General features: G+C 46.8%; 1 protein-coding gene and 1 long non-coding RNA gene across 3 annotated transcripts in view; one reads left to right on the top strand and one right to left on the bottom strand.

The window, feature by feature from the left end:
* GFOD1 (Gfo/Idh/MocA-like oxidoreductase domain containing 1) overlaps window positions 1-21,602 on the top strand; it is a 109,000-nt gene that overhangs the window by 6,627 nt on the left and 80,771 nt on the right. The window lies entirely within an intron of this gene.
* Window positions 7-11,404, bottom strand: LOC307102565. The gene is made up of 3 exons (XR_013813738.1): window positions 7,431-11,404; window positions 3,506-7,183; window positions 7-3,268 (listed from the first exon to the last, which is right to left on the bottom strand). It is a non-coding gene; the product is annotated as an uncharacterized lncRNA (long non-coding RNA).

Below are 21,602 nucleotides of genomic sequence, written 5' to 3'. Positions count from 1 at the left end.
AATGAACCTGGCAGGGGAACCGTGTTAAAATGCCTCTTGTCTTTGTGTGTAATGTGATCACATCTGTTTTCATGGTCTCTGCCCTGATATTTGGAGACAGTAATGCAGAGGCTCTTGGGGAGGCCTCTCCGTGGGACGGAAGGCTCCTTTGGGAGGGAGACTAAGGCTTAGGGTTTCGCGGAGCTTTGATAGGGCCGCACATTGATCTTGCCCCAACTTGTTTGGCATCATTAGCTGAGGACCTGGAGCAGTACACCCTTTCCTGTCCTACTTCACAGTGGCAGCAATTGCTCAAGGTTGAGGAGGGCCGCTGGGACGGGTGAGGGAGCAGGAGGAAACCGGGTTGAGTCAGGGCCCCTCTGGTCATGGTTGCCACACTAGCAGAGATATGGCTGCAGTGAGATAATGAAACGGCGCCTTTGGACTTGAGAGTAACCCTTCTGAAATCCCAGCAAACCCTGCATTTCTGGTTCTTCCTTGAAGTCTATTCTAGAACTCTTTCTCTCTGAAGACTGTGTGGGCCAGGCGATTTCTGCCCCTGAGCGCCCAGGGAAATGATTTTGGTCTGCTGATTTGTTGTAGAGTTGAGGAAGCCCCAAGGCATTATGTAAATGGAAGAATCGACTCTATTTACTGTTAGGAAAAGTCAAGCTTCACCAACCTCATCACATCTAATTGAAATTAGGTGCAGTTGAATGATAATTTTGTTGATGATGCCTGTCTTTGAAAATAGACAGTTGTGCAGGAAAGTTTAAACTGGAGTGAGACGAAGCCAAATGAAGAAGTTGGACATTTTGATACCTGAAACTGGAGGAACCAAAAAAAAAACTGGAAGTAAATAGCATGTTTTAACCATTAGTACGCTGTAAGTGTCTATAGACGCAAACGGTGGACCTTTTTGTAATTAAATTCAGAATATAGTGGTAGTTAACTGGTTAAGGGTTACACACAGGCAATTAGTTATATATTTTGATGCAGGACAATTGTGGCCTGGCAAAGAGCATCATTTTATAAGGTGTTGTGAATCATAAGACTAACCAATGATAGGAAAGGTTGGCAGATGACAACTGTGTAACATTGGGAGAGGTAAACATCCTTCCTGAGCTTGTTTTCTCATCAACATAATGGAGTTAAAGACCCTATCTTATAGGGTTGGTGTGACAATTAAAATGGGCGAGGGTATGTAGAGACCAGCCATGCCCCTTTAGTTATCTGCATAAGTTCAATAAACATCAGTTTTACTTCTCCCCAATGTGATCAATGCTTTAGCCTATTTCAAGTAGTGCTTTTGAACATATTTTTTCTTCTAATTTTCAGAAGAGATGAGTCCCTCCTGATAGATTCAGAAAATACAGTTGAAAGTTTTCTTATTTTTAAAAGGGAATGTGCATAAGCTAAGTGTCAGAGGTTGTCTTAGCTCAGAATCCAGTACTTGCTTCACAGATATGTGGTCTAGAAGGTTCTGATGGATTACCAGGAACTCACCATGCTCCTATGAAAATGGCAGGGCCATCTCCTGGAACTCAGGGGCAAGGATGTAGCTGGGCCTCAGTGGGTACGTGGAAACCATGAACTCTGGGAATGTGACCGTTCTGTGTTCTTCTTGTCTTCATGCGTCGGCTTCATCATTATCCTTCTTTCAACCAGCCCCCTCTGCTTCGAGGGCCCATGTGGTGAACAGAACACTGTCCACATGTAGCTCCCAAAGACAAACACCCATTCAGCCACCTGAAAAGTGCCACCCTGGCCCTGCCCCCCAATCCCTGTTGTCCCTGTGTGTGCCTGATGCCTGTTTCTGGCTGAATCTTTTTGGAGGTTATCTCATAATGTGGGGGGTTTATCACATTACGGGAACCACTCTAATGTAGGGCAGCGGGATTAAGAGTGGTCATTCCCAGCTGGGCCACACTCCACAAAGGTGCTGATTATAGGAACACAGACTTAGGTGAAGATTTTGCAAATGTTGACATTTCTTGATTTTGTAGGTTCTTTATCCGCTTTATGAAATACACATTTGGTATTTTGCTTTTATAATGGCCACAGTAAAACAGTGAAATGATGCAATCTTTTTGTCATAGCTTTTATTAGTAAATTTAGGATGTATATATTTTTAAAGTATGTGATGGGAAAGTAGAGAAACATGATTGACTCCATGGAGTTTTATTGGTTTTACAAGCCTTTACCGAGCACCTACTGCATGGCGTGTGCCCGCAGGGGACTGAGATGAGGCATAGACCCTTTGTGCTCAAGTATCAGCATAAGGCCTGGAAGGAGTCAGGAATTAGGAAAATGGCTCCCTGGAGGAAGAAGGATTTCAGCCTTCAGATTGCCTTTTCACTGGAAGCTACAGCATCAGTTCTTTCCTAGGTCTGCAGCCTGCTGTTCTTCCCTGCAAATTTTGGACTTGTCAGTTTCCATAATTGCATGAACCAATTCCTTAAAAATTAACTTCTCTGTCTATCTCTCTTCATATATACACACACACATCCTATTGGTTCTGCTTCTCTGGAGATCTCTGACGAATACAAATTTTGGTTGGGCCAAGGCCACCTGGCTAGACAAGCTGGGCGATGAGATAGCTGGCAGGTGTGTCGCACAAGTGTAAGGCTGGAAAGACTTGTCGGTGGAGAAACTGTTCCAGTGAGTTCAGCTGGTGGGTGTGGGCATTCACCCCTAGGAGAGCATCTCTGAGCATTGTCCTCTAAGCAGGAAGACCTTGAAGGCCAAAGTTCTTTCTGGTTTAGACTCAAGCCAAAAGAATGCTGGGAAAAAGGCTTTCACATCCTCACTGCTGAGAGCCATAGTGACCCTTCACCCTGAGCAGTTCTACACCTGTCAGCAGGGCTTTGGGGAGCTGGCCACGCCAGTTTGGGCAAGACTGGAATGCCTTGGGGTTTAGACTTTCTTTGATACTTGTTAATGGCCTGTAGAGCATTAAAAATGCAGAAAAAAAAATAACTTTACACTAAAATGATATGGATGATATGTTTTTTAAGTTTCCATTTTCCAAATGTAATAGGCCTTATGGTATTGAGATGATCTGTTACCATAACATCCAGAAACTGAACCTACAGAATTTTGAAGCCCCAAATTAAGTTTGTTTGCAGCTTTAACAGTGCTTTTAAAAAACAGCTTTATTGGGATATACTTTATATATATAAAATTTACCAAGTGATTTAGTGACTATTTAGTAAATCTACATAGTTGTACAGCTATCTATACAAAAAGTTTTAGAATACTTCCAATATCCCAAAAAGTTTCCTCATGCCTGTTGGCAGCCAATCCCCATTCTTTTTTTTAAAAAAATATATTTTATTGATTTTTTACAGAGAGGAAGAGAGAGGGATAGAGAGTTAGAAACATCGATGAGAGAGAAACATCAATCAGCTGCCTCTTGCACACCCCCTACTGGGGATGTGCCCGCAACCAAGGTACATGCCCTTGACCGGAATCGAACCTGGGACCTTTCAGTCCGCAGGCCGACGCTCTATCCACTGAGCCAAACCGGTTTCGGCCCAATCCCCAGTCTTACCTCTAGCCCCTCTAGGCAACTACAGATCTGTTTTCTGTCTCTGCCTTAGAAATTTTATATAAATGAAATCATTATATTTAGTCTTTTGTGTCTGGCATCTTTCACTTAGCATGTTTTTGATGTTCATCCATGTTGTTTCATGTATCATAAGCTTATTCCTTTTTTATCGCTGAGTAATATTCCAAGTTTCCATTGTATGGATATACCATATTTTATTTATCCATTCACCATTTGATGGATGTTTGTATTGTTTTCAGTTTTTTGCTATTATGAATAATGCTGCTGTGAACATTTGCATACAAGTCTTTTTGTAGACCCATCTGTTAATTTTTCTTGTATAGTTATCGAGGACTAACATTGCTGGGTTGTAAGGTATGTATATATTTAACTGTTTAAGAAACTGCCAAACTGTTTTTCCAAAGCAGCCGCCCATTTTACAGTCAAACCATGTATGTAGGAGAATTCTAATTTCTCTACATCATTACCAATACTTGGTATTGTCAGTCTTTTTTATTATAGCCATTCTAATTAGTGTGTAGTGGTATCTCATTCTGATTTTGATTTGCATTTCCCTAACAATTAATAATGTTGAGCACCTTTTCAGGTGCTTATTAGCCAGTCGTGTATGTTTGGTAAAATGTCTATTAAAATATCTTGACCATTTTTAAATTGGTTGGTTTATCTTCTTCTTATTGAGCTGTATGCATTGGTTTTGTGATTTTGTTAAGTTGTTAAGGGGTAGAGTTTTTTGGTTTTAAAATGCTTCCCTTTATTTTTGATTTTGGAACCAGATACAGTAGAAATAATCCCCCAAGCCAAATGAAATTAGCTTTGCCAGATATTCATTGAAATGGTTCATTATTTAGAAGAGCAAGACAGTCATGTGAGCGGATGCTCATGATGGGCCCCAGCGTTGCCTGGGGTCCTGACAATGCACGGGAGATGCTTTGAGGGAAATTTCCAATTTGAAGATTACCGGACATGCTCCAGGATCTTTCACTCACTTATTTTGCACAGTGTCTGGACAGTGTTTCTCTTTCCCCCCACTTATTTTTACTTAATAAAAGCCTTTGAAAGTTTGTAGCACTGTCTTAGCTGTGGTGGGAAATACCCCACAGAGTAAGATATGATTTTTGTCCTTCAGAGAAGATAAGCCTGCTCAAACACAACAATGCAATGAAATATATGATTAACTACAGAATGAATCGTTATACTGCAATCCAGGAAGTGTTTGCTTAAGACAATTGAGTAACCCAAAAATATCAGTGTTGGATTAAGGGTCAACCACCTGGGTAACTTCCGGTGCCAACCAACAAAGGGTACTAAAACAAAGGGAAAAAAGAGAGAAAGGGTTTGAACAGAATTCCCCTTAGAGGCATGATCTGTGTGTGAATGGGGCCTTGCAGCAGAGCGAGGGCTTCGTCTAATAGGCGGTGAGTTGTTGCTGAGCTGCTTTCCAGAAGGGCTGGATCTAGTCGCTGCTGAGCTTTTGTTTTGCAAGTGGGGAACTTGAGTTTGAGGTCAGAGATAAAATGTGCGGGACCTGTGAGGAGAGGCAGCACGGGTGCCTGAGGGGGTGGCCCTGCAGAGAATGGTGCTGCCTGGACTGGACGCTGGGGACAGAGGAGTTCCTGAGAGCGAGCATGGCCCAGGACGCATTTTGGAGGAGGTGGGACTTCAACTAGATGAAGAGGAGTTAGAATTTAATGATTGAGAAAGAACACGTAGAAGGCTCTGTGATGTAAAATCGCCTTCAAGGAACCATCTGGTTCTGTAGCAACACAGGAAAACTGTGTTTCCTACCGTCGGAACTTAGGACAAAGTTAGAGTGGTTTAAGAATGTCCAAAAGTAAACTTTTTTCTTTTACTAAGAATTAAAAAAAATTATTTTCTCAGCAATTCCCTGCCCCATACCCCCATCAGCCATAGCTCCACTTGCTTCTTTCTCTCCCCTCAGATCGCATGGTGACTGTGACAGATGACACAGCTCTGGGGCAGGCAAAGGAGAAAGCTTGCAAAATTGTTGGAAAGAACCCCACTGACAGGGGCACCAGTGGTCACCTTAAAGGGTGTGAAAAGAGCTGCAAAAATCGAGTCAACAAGTAACATTGTGAAGACAAAAGCTCCCTGTGCGATGGGATCGGGGCAGGCTATGGTGGAGAGGAGGGTCAGCTGAGGAGAGGGTGTGCTGGCCTCGCTCAGTTCCTGGTTTTGTGTTTGTGCCGGATGGTGGTGGAAACTCATGTCCCTTTGTTACAGAGTTGAGTCCCTAATGGTCCAAGGGTCAATGCTGGATGAAAGACTCTCCTTGGACGGGGACACTCAGTGCATGACATGTGGACATGCTGTTCAACAGCAGGAGGCGGCAGCTCGTGGAGATGGTGAGGCTGCTGCCGAGAACTCTGCTGTCCTGGGAAGTGGTTTCAGGGAAAGGCCACCCTGAATAGTTCTTGACTTGGGATTATGTAGTCAGTCGACATGGTGAGTGAGTGAGTGCACTGGGTAGGCTTCTAAAAGCTCCCAGATCAGACACACTGTGTACCTTTGTTGCTCTATTTCAAAGGAAAAGTTCCTTGTTGAATTTGGTGTCACCCTGTAGAAAATTAAATGAGGCACTTTTTTCCTCAGTGGAAAAGTTGACCAGTTTTAAGAGGCTGCCTGGGGTTGAATTCTGGCTTCAATCCTGCCGTGTTCTATGTGCCTGTGGGTTCTCTACTTTTCTGAGCCTCGTTTCTTTATTTTTAAAACAGAGATAATAAAAGTACCTCGCTCAGAAGGTTGCTGACTTAAACAGGGATTTGTTTAAAGCGAGTGCTCAATAAACATGAGAATCCTGCTTAATCAGAACTTATTATGGTGAGCGGCTACTTTCCATCCATTCATTCTTCCCTTGAGCAAATATTTGTTGAGCACCAGCTATATACCAGGCAGTCTCTACATCTGTGCTTTACAATGCAGTAGCCATTAAGTTTACATAAATTAAAACAATAAAATAAAGAACCCAGTTTCTCAGCAGCCCTCGTCACATTGCGAGTGCTCAAAGGCCCCGAGCTGGACAGAGCAGCACAGGGCACTCCCATCAGTCCAGGAAGTGCTATCTCATGGCACTAATCTCCAGGCTGGAGACCCAGCAGGGAGCATAGTGGTTACTTACGCTTAATCTGAACATGGATTTTGAGAATTTCAAACTTTTGGATATGTTTTGTTTTCTCCCAGTTATAGGATGATAGGGCATCTGCACGGTAGAATATTGGTGTGTCCTAAGTGTGTAGTACAGGTTTAACAAGAGATGGTCATTACTTTATTATTCATGAGAAGGAGATGTGCGTGGGAAGTTTCCTAAAATCCCCAATAAATGTTGGGAATAAATGACACTCTTCCCGACCTTGGGGGCATCACAGGTACTTTAGGTAGCAGGTGGCACGGATGAGGCCGAGTGGCCAGGGCAGCTTTTGCTCCTGAGAGATTTTTCCTCAGCCCTCTCAGCAAAGCTGAAAGGCTTTCCTTCCTTTTGCCAAAAGCACAGAAGCAAAGGAGAGCAGTGGTGTGAGGGGACTGGATGCAGGCCTTTGAATCCCTTGAGAACCTGAGCGGACACTCACACGCCGGTTCCTGAGGGAAGACCGACTTCACAGGACGGTTGCTTTCTTTCTTTCTTTTTTTTTTTTAAATATATTTTATTGATTTTTTACAGAGAGGAAGAGAGAGGGATAGAGAGTTAGAAACATTGATGAGAGAGAAACATCGATCAGCTGCCTCCTGCACACCCCCCACTGGGGATGTGCCCGCAACCAAGGCACATGCCCCTGACCGGAATCGAACCTGGGACCCCTGAGTCCGCAGGCCGACGCTCCATCCACTGAGCCAAACCGGTTTCGGCAGGACGGTTGCTTTCTACTCCGTTGCCAACACTGTGTGACTCTGGGGAAGGAGGGTTCCTACTGAATTCCTCATCTCTCCACTCCCCCTTCTCTTTATCCAAGGGGAAAGGCTCAACGGATAGGCAATTACTATTTTCCCAATTATTATTGCTTTTTCCCCCCTTCAAGTCCCATTCACTTTGTGAGAGCAATATCCATTTGTGTGAACACTCATGACTGGAGTTCCAGCTAGTGGGAGCTTGGAGGGAGAAGTGAATGTGGGTGTGTGAGGGTGTGGCACATAGCCGAGTGTGTCTCCACAGAAGGTCTCTTGACTGAAGTCAATGTCAAAGTAAGGGTTTTGTATTATTTGTTACTTAAATTTGCCATTGGTCTCTGGGCCTTAGCGCCATCTTCTTAGAAACCTCAGTGCCGTGAGAACCAAGTGGAGGAAAAAACGAATGTTCAGACTGGAGCGCAAAAGAGGAAGGATGAGGGAGAGGTCCAAGTAAAGCCCAGCTCGTGCATCCATGGAAGCCACAGGAGCAGAAATAAGGGAAGCCAGCGCCGGGGACACGGGTATCAATTGTTGGACTGCATGCCTGCTGTATAGAACTTCTAGATGGATCTAGAACATACATGTCATCTGATTGCTGCGACCACCTTTTGAGAGACCCACCTGCTCTTACAAAAACAGTCCCCTTTGGTCCTTTGCCCTGGACCAGTGACATTATGGACTATTCTGTTCTCAGTTGTGGTTGAATGTAATGTGTACAATAAATCTCTTCTGTCTTAGCTGAAGAAAAAATTTGTCATTGGCAGCTCCTCTCATCTCCTACATGATTATGAATAATGAAAAGTGGGCGGTGGAAAATGAGATTCTTTCCCTGGCCCTGCCTCTTCCCCTTTTCCAGTAGAGCTAGGGCACCCGAGGGGAACACAGAGCAGGTATGGACACTGAGGGGAAAACGCCTCACGGTTCTGTTTGCCTGAACGTCTGCTCCTTCCAGCACCACCCACGTGGGACATTTGTTTATGTCACACAGTAATGCTCTCAGGGTGTCCTGGGGGACAGGTGTAGGGCCCGTGGGGATGTAGCCTGTCTGACTTGATATGCACAGCCTTTCACATCTAGGGCACAGAGGCGGCCTGGCTTTCCCCGGGAGGCCCAGGGATACCACAATGCTGCATTTGTCTGTGGAACTGAGACTGAGACGTAGCTACTTGTGCTTACCCCAGTGCTGTGGGCTGTGGTCCACAGCGGCGCGCACCGGGAGTTCACAGGGGGATAAGCAGCGAGCAGCTGGCATTTGCTTTTCTCCTTTGCAGCCCCCACGGCCAGGATGATACTGATAGCTGTGCTCATCCCTTCCAGGCCTGGGGAGGCCAGTGGGATTGCATGGGCCCCTCCTCCAAAGGGGGTCCCTGCTTGGGTATTTGTCAGTTGTCCACTAGTTCATTTATATTCATCATCCATTTACTGAGTGCTTACAATGTGTATGGCAATATTCTAGATCAGCAGTCGCCGACCAGTGGTCCGTGAGGTCCGAAAGGTTGGCGACCGCTGTTCTAGATCATGGGAGGTGAAAAGAGGTCAAAGATGTATAACCTGGTATCTGCTCTGACAGACCTTGTAATCTATCCAGAACGTACCCATCACTTTGGAAATGAGAAGAACTAACATTTTACAACTACTTACTGCGTACCAGGTGCAGAGTCAGGCGTGCTCAGTGTCATCTCATGCCCACCTCCCAACCGGCCTTCAAGGTGGGCATTTAGCATGTCCATCTTATAACTGAGAAGTTTAACTAGAGAGAGGTTAAATATCATTGATTCAGAGACTTTTTTTCACACTTTATAATCTAAAATCGATTTGTCCTACAGTCAAAGTCATGTCATAGTTTAATTGGCAGAGACTTTTCTTTCTTGGTAGTCAGTAAAATAATTGTAGGTCTTTGCAGTGGTATCTTTGTTTCTGAAAGATTGTGTATTTTGTCAGGTTCACCCAGCTGAAAAGAAGTGGAATCAGAATTCGACATAGGTTGGCTTGACTGTAAAGTTGTGTGTTTGTCCCCACAACATGCTGCAGAATCTGTGGTCCTGGGTTGCTCTTCTTTTAACTGTGCAAAGGCCGTATGATGTTCACAGACAATGTATGAAAAGGGGGAAATGACTGAACTGGAGCCACGCCATCTAATTCCATAACCCAGGAGGCAGTGGCACGAGGAACTGCACGTGTCCAACAGGATGTTGAAAGATTGAGAAAAATGTTACTTAATTATCTTCCCTTCTCTACTGATAAGAACTCTTTGTTTTAAAATCCTCACCTAAGGATATGTTTTTGTTGATTTTTTTCGAGAGAGAGGAAGGGGGAGAGAGAAAAACAAACAAACATTTGGGTTGCCTCCAGTATGCACCCCAACTGGGAATCGAACCTGCAACCTAGGCATGTGCTCTTACCAGGAATTGAACCCACAACCCTTTGGTGTATGGGACAACACTCCAACCAACTGAGCCACGTGGCCAGGGCTAACTCATTTTTTTAAGGCCAACAATCAATGGCAAACGGTGGGGAGGTTAATATAGAAACGAGAGTACTGCTGCATTCCTGCTTTTGTTCTGGTGTGCCCTGCAGTGTTTGTACCTGCAGGGATCTGCTAGGGATGTGACAGTGCCCTCTTTACTGTCCCAGAGCACCATGATAGGAGGCACAGACCAACTCCCTCCCCCGCATGACTGAATTCTGGGAGGTCCCCAAGAGCAGGCCTGTGTGTGTGTATCATTGTCACAATGTGCTATGGGCAACACTCCCTCCCAGGTATGAGGCAGGGTCTGTTGAATTCCACGGCTGACCTGGATTCAGAAAGCGGTGTCAGGACTAGAGACCGCTGCCAGGGTTTGCGTACCCTAGGCTTCATCTACACAGCCCCGCCCCCCGGCAGGCTTTCAGAAGTCGTCTTCCTGAGCTGAAAAGCAGCTGATGTGAACCACAGGGTAGAAAGTGAATGACTGGGCATCTCATGGAAGGGAGTGAGAATCGTGGAGAGAGAATACTCCTGGCAATCAGAACAGCAAGACAGGCCTGGACGGACCCGTTCTCTAATGCCCGAGGGAAACCGAGTCTCAGGAGTTGAGTGGCTTGTCAGTGTTCACACAGCCGATCCGTGAGAGCCGAGTCAGGACCGGACTCTGGACTTTAGAGAGTGTCCTTTTCCCTTCTCAGATGTTTAATCACTCGGGGTGTGCGTTTCTCCGACAATGAGGACAACGGAGAGGCTGGCTTCTGGGAAGCTCTCCTATGGAAATGACCTCAAACAATAACTATGGAAATACCTATGTACACAAGAGTATTCAATGAAATCTTATTTATATTTCTGAAGCACTAGAAACACACACAAATGGTCCACAGTAGGGAAATGGTTAGGAAAATATGGTGAATACAGTTGATTAAATATTAAATAGCCATTGGAATTATATATAGAAAGACTGTAGCCAATATAGGGATTTTTTAATGATATAATTATAGGCAAAGAAAAAGAAAAAGGAAATATTTGTATATCATGGTAGCCTTTGTTTAAAACACACATGAACAGAAAATTAAAATCTGATAGGTAATAAAGCCCAAATACTAATGATAGTTATTATGGGATTATGAGATTTGATTTTTTTCTTCTCCACATTTTCAATTTTTAAAACTATGATCTGAATGGAAAAGAAAGAGACAATAACGTGGGACAAATTGTTTGGCTGGGGTGACTCTCCAGTTCTTGCATTCTGTGATGCTTTGAATCTGGGGCGGCTGTCCCAGGCACCTGCAGACGTTATGGTGGAGCAGAAGTTAGTCTAGCAGTGGCTGAGGGGCAAGGGGGTCCTCCAGGAAGTGGAAGTGGGTGTTTAAAGGTCCAGGACTTGGCTATTGTTCCAGGGGATGATTGGATGTGACTCTGAATTTGGGGACAAGCCGTAGACTCTTGGTTGTAGGGTAATTTATTTGTAATTCTAACCTTGCGTAGCCAGACCCACATGCCGCTGGAACGGCCTGGTGGGGCCCTATCCTGGCCCCTGCCTCCTGGGTGGGAAGAAAAGCTCTTGTTGGCTCCAGCCTTCCAAAGAAACGGGAACGGTGCATCTGCAACATTTCCAGCGTTCATGTCCCCTTTTCTTTGCAGGGACTTTTTTTTTTTTTTTTTTTTAGCAAACCTGTGCTGGTGTGGATGGTGAGTGGCTTCAGAACCCTTGTTCTGAGAAAATGCATCACGTCTGCCAGAACTGCTGTCTGGGATGGCAATGTGGGGCAGCCATAGGGTGTTGGTCTGGGAGCCTGGACAGGCTGTTCTTGTCCTGACACCACAAGTAATTAGCTGTGTGGCCTTGGGCAAGTGACCTCACCTCTCTAGACTTTCATTTCCTTACCCATAAAATGCAGGCGCCAGGGTGGGTTTATGAGTCCCTGCCAGTTCCCACCTTATCCATCTAGTCCTATAACTTACTTTACTTTTTATATTTTTTAACTTACGCAACAGACATTTATTTTCTCACAGTTCTTCAGGCTGGAAGTCTAAGATCAAGATGCTGGCAATTTTGGAATTTTCTGAGGCCTCTCTCCTTGACTTGCGGATGGCCATCTTTCCCCGCATCCTCACATGGTCCTTTCTCTCTGTGTGTACACCAAGCATGTCAAACAGCGGGTGGGCCATGAGTTTGACATGCTTGGTGTACACCCTTGGTCTCTCTCCAATAACTCACTTTAAAAACTTGGCACTGGCTGGGAAAAATGATTTGGTTTGGTAAATATTTTTAAGTGCTGTTTTATTACCATTGCTGTCAACTGGTTGATCAGCCTTTTTGTGTGTGTGTGTGTGTGTGTGTGTGTGTGTGTGTATATATATATATATATATGTATGTATTTTTTAAATCTGTTACACAATCACAGCTCTCCTTTATAGCAGGAAGCAGTCTTTCCTTTATCTTCAAGGGAGGTGATGCGTGCATTCTGGGGAACAAAGTGGCATGGATGGTGTGGCTTAGTGTGATAGCTGCTTGTTGGCAGTTGGTGTGTGCATCTGTGTGTATGTGTGTGTGAATGTGTGCGTGTATGTGTGTATATGGGTGTGCACTATGCCCATGATGGTGTGGGTTTTTCCCCCTTTAATGTCATTGCTGAGAACACATCTGTATGGGTAGTTGCTACTACCTGCTGTCAAGCTAGGAGTTTAGTGATGTTTGGTATAATTTCTGGGCACAAATTTATCAGCACAGTGGGTGTTGGGGTTAGCTTTTCGGCAGGTGCCCATTAAGCAGATGCTCCACTGCACTAAGGAAAGATGTAGTTTTGCCCAAGAAGAACTACTGCACTGACAGCAGCAGATCTAAGGGATGCTCATTCCAAGCCACTCCAGACCAGAAACTGTAGTGGGGACAGTCTACAGGAGACCAGAGGGAGGGAGACCATGGAGAATCACCCTGTCACACTTGAGTCATTGGCTGGGTGCAGCCACTTGTCATGCCGGTGTCCGTCCAAGTTGGGCCCCCTCTGCGTGTCGTCACCATAAAAGGTAGAGCATGTGACATGAATGCATTGTGTGTGCGAAGCTTGTTGTTACTGGTCATCCCCCTGGCAGAGGAGTGAGTACACCTCACAGGTTGGCATAAAGACAAACCCTAGAGAGGGTCTTGAAAGGAAAGGAACTATTTACTTCTCCCATCTTTTCTCCGTTACCTCCTAACTCAGATGGAAAACCCACACCACCTGGGAACACTAAGAAGGCACAATAATACCATCCTGTAGCTTCCACAGAGTTTCATGAGCAAAGACTCAGGGGCCAGCAGAGAATGAAGGAGCCTATCCAGGCAGGATCTGTGTCCGTGGGGGATGTTTTGGGTTGCCCTGGGGGGCGGAGGGCTCATGTCTTTCCCAGCACTAATTTACACTTGGTTCCCATGTTTGATGATCATTATCAATAGGAAGGGCTCCTGAGATCCAGTCTAAACTCAGAGGATCTTTGTGTTCACAGAGAGCCCTGTGGGTTCTTTACCGAGGAGACTCTTGGTGTGCTGACAGTGTCCTGCATCAGATGGGTGTTGGATGACCCGGGTTTCGTTTTACATCTGCTAATAGTGCATATGGATCTCTTTCTCCTTGACATTTTTAGAGAGACAGGAAGCCTTGATGGGGTCCTCTTCTTGATGCTGCTAACTTACGTTGTGGCCTGACACAGGTTCCTAACATTGCCGGTCCCAATTCCTCTTAAAAACACAAGGGGTTCATTTACAGTGTGGTTCAGCTCAGCTGCACATCGGGCACCCAGGAAGATTTCGAACACACTGACATGCAGGCTGCACCTCAGAGCAATTACATAAGACTCTCTGAGGGTAGGAAATAGGCACTGGAATTTTTAAAGGTTTCTCAAGGTTAAGGAGTTTTGTTTAAAAGAGTGCTTCCCGCCCTAGCCGGTTTGGTTCAGTAGATAGAGTGTTGGCCTGTGGACCGAGGGTCCCGGGTTTGATTCTGGTCAAGGGCATGTACCTGCGTGTGCAGGAGGCAACCAATCGGTGTGTTTCTCTCACATCGATACTTCTGTCTTTTCCTTTCTTCCACTCTCAAATCAATGGGAAAATATCCTTGGGTGAGGATTTAAAAAAAAAAAAAGGTAATTTATTTAAAAAATAAAACAGAAGAGTGCTTTTCAAACTTTAACGTAATCTGACCATCTTATTAAAATGCAGACTCGGAGTCCTTAGGTCTGCATGGGGGCCGAGATGCTGCATTTCTAACAAGTTCCCAGGGTTGCTGATGCAGCTGGCTTACAGACCAAGCTTTGAGTAACAAGGTTCAGGATCCAAGTAGGAGCCATGGTGCAAGGCACAATAATTATGTTTGCAATAATGTGGCACAAGCCCTGTACTACGAAATGAGCACAGAACTAGCGGGAACGCTCCTGGCAGAGTACATCGGGGGCTGCTGCACAGAGGAGGTGGTGTTGGAGAGCCCCGTGAACAACGAGGGGCTTTCTTTGGGTAGGATCTGATTGTGTTCTGGTTCTTCAGAGAAACAAACCAATAGGATGTGTGTGTGTAACAATATTAATTTTAAGAGATTGGCTTATGCTCTGTGGACACTGGCGAGTCTGAGATCTGCAGGGCAATGCAGCAGGCTGGAGACCCAGGAAAGGTCAATGTTGCAGTCCAAGTCTGAAGACAGTCAGACTGGTAGAATTCCCTCTTCTTTAGGGGAGATCACTCTTTTTCTATTAAGATCTTTCTATTAAGATCACTCTTTTTCCTGCTTTCCTCAGAGTCCGATATTTAAATTTAATCTCATCTAAAAACTGCTTTCACTGAAACATCTAGAATATCATTTGACCAAATATCTGGGTTCCAGGGCCTAACATAAAATTAACCATCACAATGAGCAGTTGGCATTTTCCAGTTTCTTTTGGCCTTTGGGGACTATAGCTGGAGAGGATGGAGCTGTGGGCCAAGGGAGCAAGAATGACTTCTAGTCTCTTCTTAACCTTGGGGGCGGGGGGGAATGATGCTCCAACACGTCTTTGTTCTGCTGTCAGTGTAGAAGGGCCAGACTTCACAGGCCACAGAATTGGTGTGAGCTTCACTGTGGGTCTGTCTGTCCGCCTCTTTTCTGCCCCTGCCCCCGTCCCCGCCCCTGCCCCCGCCCCCGCCCCCGCCCCTGCCCCTGCCCCTGCGGGCACTGGAGCCCAAACTAGTGTCTGGATCCTTCCAGTTGCCTGGCTGCATGCCCAGGCGAAATGATTACATGGCAGAGCACATGGGGAAAATCAGGTCTGGAGGAAAACCCATGTGCGGGGCTGTACAGCAGGCACTCTGCCTCACTCTCTTGTGATTTGAGTCACCCCGAAAAGGGGAAGATGAGTGGGGGCAAAAGCACCCAAATGTCTGTAGACAAGGAGCACGCTGTAGAGCAGGGGGTCTAACTTCTTTTGACCTTGAGCCACAGGAAGAAACACATTTTACATCGTGGCCCAGTAGATACATAACTATAAATGTATAGCTATAGATAACGTGTGTCCCGTGTGTGTGTGTGTGTGTGTGTGTGTGTGTGTGTGTGTAAATAAAGTGGCATAAAATTGAAACAGTTTTATGACCTGAAACTTACTTTTCATTGGCATGTGATGCACTATGATAGTTTCTCTTCTGTTTCATTAAGAAGAAGGAAAGCTGGTCCTGTCCCGCTGAGCTGATTTCACAATGCTTAATAGACGATACCTGTGGTAAAAACGAGACCCAAATCCTGGTAGAGAGGAAAGAGCTTGGAGGGCTGTGATCTGGAGCAGCGTGCCCAGCAGAGCCCCTGTGGTGGTGGGCAGGTCTGTTCAGCACCGTTGTCCAACGTGGGAGCTGCTGGCCCCAGGTGACTGTTGAGCACAATGTGGCTAGTGCACATGAAGAACTGAATTTTACATTTCATTCCATTTCAATGCACTTAGATTAAAGTAGCCAATGTGTGGCTCATGAGAAGCTGGATTTTAAATTGTGTTCTGTTTTCATTAATTTAAATATAAGTAGCTGCATGTGGCTAGTGACTCCTACGGTGGATCTGGGATACTGCCTTTCTTCTGCCTCTAACTAACTGTATGGCAGCGAGCCCCACCCCACACACTCCCTGTCCTGTCCTGTCCCTAACCATCAGGCATCCCGTGCAGCCCCTGTAACTGAAGACTGGACTCAGCTCCACCTTTCTGGGTCCTGGTGGTTAGGAAAACCAGGCTTAATGCTTACCTGGGGCATGTAGTTAATTAAGTGCCCCTCGCAGTGTTCAGATAACGTGCTTGGCATTTGTAAATGATCCTTCAGAAACCTTTCCCTTCTTCCGTTTCAGTGGCTTAATTGCTCACCTGTGTGACTTGACAGTTTGAAAAGAGAGATGCTTTCTGCTTAATGAAATCTTAGCAGCCCATCTTCACCGACTTGCTGAGCTCCTGGGGTGGCATTTGCAACGTGAACATGAGGTGCTTTGCTTTCCCCAGTTGCTTTCTTCTTAAGTAAAAGAAACCTCCCTCTAGGCAGATGTAATGGCCAAAAGGAAGCTGACAGTGGGAAATTGGGTACATAGGTTACCATCAGGGTGCGTTGGTTTGTTTTTGTTGTTTGCAAAGCTAATGCGTACATTTGAGGTTTGGAGGACAGACTTCTAGGAGTTGGCATTGACCTCAAGGCCCTGCTGAAAAAATGAAGGGGCCCAGGAAAGGAGGAGGGTGATTTTTTTCTCACTGGGTCTCAGAGAGTTCTGGTAATCAGAGTCAACCTTGAGGGGCTTTGGCAGGGCACATAACTCCGCTTATTTTACTTGTCAGAAAATGATTTCTTCTCCCAGGCCCTCATAGCTGAGAGGACTGAAGGTGAGATGGGTGGGAAGCTCACAGCCCACTCATTTGTGCTGAGCCAGCAAGTGATCTGAGGTGTTCTGCCAGTCATTTTGGCTCTGATGGGAGGGGAAAAAAGAGGGACAGAAATTATGTCTGGGAAGAGCCCTAATTCATGACATTCAGAAAGTGGGAACAAGATCACCAGCTCCCATTGGAATTAAATGGCTCCAGGCTGCTAGAAGAATTTATCTCGTTCACTTCTGGTTTTTTTTTCCTGTGACTAGATAATGAGAGGAGTTTTAAAAATGGTGCAACGATAGCATTCAAGATGAGCCATGTCAGCTCCTCCCACACATAAAGGCAACCTCTTTTGTTAAGAGTGCAATATGTGTCATGTACCAGGAATCTCACTTAATTCTTACCACCACACTCTGAGGAAGTGATTAGCTTCATTTACAGATGGAGAAACAGAGAGGTTAAGTAACTCACCTAGTGGTACACAGCTAGCAACTGCCAGCATCGAAACCTGCAACTGCCCTTCCGGCCTTTAAACTGTGCTGCTTCTCAACGTCGGGCCTAATGAATGGGAGGGGCCTGCGGTGCCCCTGGGGTTTGGTGACTCAGGGCACTGTCCTTGGTACTCGCAATGTGAGGCACTCATTGGCATCCTCAGTGCCCATCACTCTGAGAGGTGGGACACGGGCCCTCTGCTTGCCGGCATCCTTGGTGGAGGTGGGGTGAGATGGAATGATGGAGGAGGAGCATCCTTCTCTCTGAAGTCAGAGGGAGGAATTCATGGTGAGGGAGAGGGTGTACCCCATACATACCAGATAAAGGGAAAACCAACAGCACACCATCGCAGATTCGGCTGGCAGGAAACAGCTGCTGAAGGAGGATGGGCAATGTGAGGGCAGAGTGGTACTGCCCTGCTCTGGAGGGTGGAAGGTGTGAGCTGGCCATGGATGGACAAACAAGGGGGGAGGCTGTGCTGGAGGAATCGCAGCTGTGGGAGGGGACTCGGGAGACCCAGGGTGTGACAAGGGTCTGCGCGGGGGCTGAACGGGGAGGGCAGAGGCCCTCGGTGAGGCTCTGGTTCAGTGTCACCAGGACAAGTGAGCCCGAGCCCTGAGGGCTGCCCGTGATGGTCACGAGAGCAGCGCTGATGGAGGGCCCACCGTGAACAAGACACACGGCCAGGGCTATAACGGGGACCCCAAACATGACGACATGGCCTTCCTGCTTCCAAAGGGTCACGTTAGGAGATCAAAAGTAGACATTATACAAAAACAGAACAAAACGAAGACTTGTCAGGGTCACAATGTGAACGTGCTGTTGGCCTCTTACACCGATCTGCTGCCTCCCGACCTCAGGCATGACCCGCTCAAGGTGACCCCTGTGCCCCAGGTGCATGCGTGACTCACCGTGCACATGGGCATCGCTGGTGCCCATCGCCATGAGAGGTGGGAAATGAAAAATAAGGCAGAATCTGGTGCCAGCCAGAGGATTGATCCAATTTCCTTTTTTTAATCCTTTAAAAACTCCCATCCAACACCACTAATTGTTGGCTCCCGGGAGGCCCCTGGGATTCCTGAAGGCAGCTCAGCAGCGATTCAGCAGTTGCTTATTTTGAGTCTGTTAGAAGAGAGTGAATTGGGGTCCCTGCCCTCCAGGGGTTACAGTCCCTTGGGGAGATGCTGTGACAGAGTGACAGGGCTGTGCTGGCCTGGGCTAACTGCCACGGGGTCTCAGAGGAGGGGACAGGTGTGGCGGCACAAAGGGGGACTTTACAGAAGCGGTGATGTTTGAGCGGTGATGTTTGAGCGGAGCTTTAGTGGGAAGCCTTCCTGGCGAGGAAGCAGTGTGAGCTGATGGGCAGCAGCAGGAGGGGGCCCGGTGGGTTCAGGGAGGGTGCTCGGAGTTCAGGCTGTGGTTGGAGCCATTGGTGGGGAACAAAGCGGGAGACGCAGAACAGCAAAGGGCTTTCACACCACCCAAGGAGCAGCCGTGCTCTGGGAGTGAGGAGTGACCCACCAGCCCTGTGTTAGAAGACCCCTCAGGTGGCAGTGCAGAAGGGCCTAGAGCGGTGGGCACCAGCAGGGAGGCCAGTGGAGGTGGTGGGACTCACCGTGGCGCCTGAGCAAATGTGATGTCATGAACAGACAACGGAAAAGTGGACATGCGGATGGCAGAACTAGGAGGGTGAAGGAGAGAGGAGAGGAGGGGCTGAAGCAGGAATGAGCTTCCTTCCAGTGGGGACCATTGTGCGTGTCACTGGTGGACTTGAAACAAACACACGAGTGGTTCTGATGATCTACAGCAGTGGTCGGCAAACTGGGGCTCGCGAGCCACATGCGGCTCTTTGGCCCCTTGAGTGTGGCTCTTCCACAAAATACCACGCGCAGGCGCCCACGTACAGTGCGATTGAAACTTTGTGGCCCATGCGCAGAAGTCGGTTTTCGGCTCTCAAAAGAAATTTCAATCGTTGTACTGTTGATATTTGGCTCTGTTGACTAATGAGTTTGCCGACCACTGATCTATAGCTACTGACACACCTCTCCAAAACAGTGGCTTTAAAATAATGCTGATCATTTATTTTGTTCACCAACCTGGAGGTTGATTAGACTCAGCTGTTGCTTTTGGTTGGTGGCTGGGCCTGGCATCTTCTCGAAGGTTCCTCACCTGGGCGAGGAAGGCGAGATCCACTGGGGCCCGAACAGCTGGGGCTCCTCGGCTCCCACCACCTTCTCTGTCATCTCTCCACAGGGTAGCTGGACTTTTCACACAGTGGCTGGAGGCTCCCAGAGTGAGTGTCCCCAAAGAAACCAGCAGCTGCTGCTGTGTGGCTTTTTCTAGCCGGGGCTCTGAAGTGGTGCAGTCACTCCCGCCTCATTTTATTTTAGGCATCGATGTGATGATAAAGGCCCGGGGCTCAAGGAGAAGGGAATATATGGTCCCTCTTGATGAGAGGAACATCAAGGGATTTGTGGATGTGTTTCCAACCTTCCCCACAAGTATATAATGAAATGTACCGAGGCCTTTTTAGAGAAATAAAGTAGAGAACTGAACCCTCATCTACCGCAGGAGGAAGTGAAGAGAGAAGTTCTCAACTGGAGATGGCGGCATATTCTTTAGAGATACGAGGGTCACTGCCAGTCGGTTGTTATCCGAACTTGACTTGTTCCCTCAAAGGAGCGTATTGCCCGATTCCATGTCAGAGTTCAGAGGGGGCATTGCTGGCAACCGAGGCACCAGGATGGGAGCCAATGGGGACAAACGGACCAGTCAGTGCTTCAGAGAGTTGAGCGCAGGACGGAGGGAGGCGTGTTTCAGAATGGAGTCTGTGAGTGGTGAGGACGTGTCCAGGTGTGTTAACTTGGTACCAGGTGTGAGCTCCAGCGTGGGGAGAAGGGCACTGAGGAGGAGAGCTATAGAAACCTGGACAACAGTAGTCCCTATGGCAGTGACGAGGGCAGAGCTAAGGCCAGCATTTCTCAGCGTTGCTCTAGTGCCCAGATGTGTTAAAATATTACAACAACAATAATACAGACTATAATAACAACAGTGTCCTCTCCATTGGTGTCTCAGTTTCCTGGGCTGCTGTAACAAAGTACCACAAAACGGGCAGCCTAAACAACAGAAATCTGTTGTCTCAGTCCTAGAAGCTGGAAGCCCAAGACCAAGGTATGAGGAGAGTCTGGTCTCTCTCCTGCTTCTGGTGGCTGCTGGCCATCTCAGGTTGTTGGCTTGTAGATGCATCACTCAGATCTCTGTCTTCTTCTCCTTGTGGCCTTCTCCCTGTGCACGTGTCTGTCTCCAAATTTCCCCTTTTTATACTGGTCACATTGGATTAGGGTTCAAACCTAATGACCTCATCTTAACTTGATCATCAGCAGAGACCCCATTTTCAACTAAGTTTATATTCCGAGGTACATCCTTTTTGGGGGGACACAATTCAGTCCATGACAGTTGGTAAAGATGGGACAGAATCTCTGGGTCTTTCCTGCATGGCCCTTTCTCTTCCTGTCCATCTTGCCTTTGAGGAGCAAAGCACTGGTCTCACCCATTGGTTACTGTCATGGCTGCCTCTCGGGCTTTCCTTCTCACACTTCACATCCCTTCTTACACGAAATCACACCAGAAACGCCCCCTCACCTCCCTCTCAATTCACTTCTTTTGCCGGAGGGACAGTGGGATCTTTTTCTGGCTGCCTTAGTAATAACAACTGGGGCCGTACCACCCCCACAGCAGTCCTGTGTCATCTCTTTTTAGCCTCACAACACTGCTGTAATACAGGAATCAGCACCGTTCTATAGAGGTGGGAAATGGGGCTCAGGGTTCAGGTCACTTGTGGAAGGTCATACAGCTACCAGGAGGGTTTGGGACTGAAGTCAGGGTCAGTCTGACCTCTCCGTCATACCAGGCCACTTTATGAATTCAGTGGGGAGCACTATTGGTTACATCTCTATTTCAAAGGAGTTTGGAAATGGTTTATAAGATGATATATAATACAAAGAAGGTTTTTAAATATATGGATGAGGAAAACAGTGCCAAGAGACTAAGAAAGATCAATTAGATTTGGGTTTTAGTTGTCTCGAGTTTAGACATCCTCATGGTTGAGCTGAGACCTCTAGGCTTGTAGGCTGGGCTGATGGGAAGGATCGAAGTCATCTGACCCCCGTCTGAGCTCCAGGAATCATATCTGGAACCTCTGCTGTTGCCTGGATAGATGGTGCTTCTTGGTTAAACTGAAGGCTGTTGCTGGAGTTGCCCAAGGGAAAGATTTCAGAGCTCTGAAAGCTGAGCCAGTGCAAGCTCCATGTTTATTTACTTTTTGCCAGAACAGGCTGACAGCCACTTCCAAAGAAC

The sequence above is a fragment of the Cnephaeus nilssonii genome (genome assembly GCF_951640355.1).
Source record: "Cnephaeus nilssonii genome assembly, chromosome: 7".
In the NCBI taxonomy this organism is placed as follows: domain Eukaryota; kingdom Metazoa; phylum Chordata; class Mammalia; order Chiroptera; family Vespertilionidae; genus Cnephaeus; species Cnephaeus nilssonii.
Note: the sequence above shows the minus strand (reverse complement) of the source record. Positions and strands in the feature narration are given on the sequence as shown.